The sequence below is a fragment of the Opisthorchis viverrini genome (genome assembly GCF_000715545.1).
Source record: "Opisthorchis viverrini unplaced genomic scaffold opera_v5_390, whole genome shotgun sequence".
Lineage (NCBI taxonomy): Eukaryota > Metazoa > Platyhelminthes > Trematoda > Opisthorchiida > Opisthorchiidae > Opisthorchis > Opisthorchis viverrini.
Genome location: NW_008752046.1, coordinates 375,401 through 376,631, shown reverse-complemented (window position 1 = coordinate 376,631; position 1,231 = coordinate 375,401). Strand labels below are relative to the sequence as shown.

The 1,231-nt window shown below is 46.9% G+C and overlaps 1 protein-coding gene across 1 annotated transcript in view; it reads left to right on the top strand.

Moving 5' to 3' along the window:
• The window catches only part of T265_15204 (hypothetical protein), a gene marked incomplete at both ends in the record, with an annotated part of 59,184 nt that overhangs the window by 29,450 nt on the left and 28,503 nt on the right, over positions 1–1,231 (top strand). The window lies entirely within an intron of this gene.

Here is a 1,231-nt window from a genome sequence, read left to right as displayed (position 1 = left end):
CATCGTTTCAATTCCTTGGTATGATGCCCATATATTGGAGGTGATGATTGAGCCGGGAGCGATGCAGGCCTGGATTGTGTCCATCAAAGTGGCCGCAGTTCGACCGGGGATTGGATACATGAACACCTCTTTAGTTTCCCGGCGGATCAGGTTTGTTTGCATACGTTAAATTGAAGCTCTCAAAAAGTGGCGGGGCTTATCTGGAAAAGATCCGCACATTGTTTGGGCTCAGCACACAATGCAACGGACCAGCGAAACCAGAGTTTATAGGGCTAACTCGTCGAGAGATTTTCCAGAGAAAATCAACTGATTGTGGTCATGTAATTAGTGCACATCCCTAAGCAACAAACAATTAAACAGGTTACCCTGAAACCGATTGCTTGTTCAGGCTGGGAGATCGGGACGCTTGCCAACGTATGATAACTGCGAGCGATCTTCTTCAGGAGAGGGAAACGCCAAGGCTACACACACAAAGTAACACAAATCGCCCAGGTGTGATTGTCACTGAGTTAAATTTCCAAGCACGGTTTGACCAACTACGTTGAGTCGCACCCGTGGCGGACGTCACGACAACTCTCTACTCGCAGTGCACTGGGCTATCGCTTGGGCTGACGCACCCTCTCGAGATCGGCCACAGCAACCTTCTGTGTGTCCAGGCAAGCTCCCGTGGACTATTACGGTATGTTTGTTTGCTCTGTTATTGATTTGGTCGTGAAAGGAAGACAATTGACAGATTTCGTCTCAAAACCAATCTACTCAAAGCACTGAGACGATTACATACTACTCATACTCAAGAACAGGGCATCAGTCATGTAATTCATTCATCATCTGAGTGCTGATCATCCCGTTCTGGTCATAACCAACTCAGAAGAAACCGATAACAGCATCCCGCTTTTGGACTTGCTCGATACACACAGGCTTGAGGAATCCGTCAAACGTAGTGGCACATATTAGCGAATATACACTCATCTGCAAACTAATTTGGTTCTTTCGAGAGACTCACATGGAACCCAGCTGAATCTCTCGTTTATGATGTTCTCAGACAACTGAATGTGCTGCACCAGGCCGCCTCATGTTTCGGTCGCTACGATATTTGAACTATCGCGATACACGTATATATTTGTAATGTACTACTCATAAGGTTGCTGAAAATCCATCGACAACCGACGACCGGTTTCGCCCTTCTTGGGGATCATCAGATAGGCGCATTCCACGAGTTTCCATCAACCTT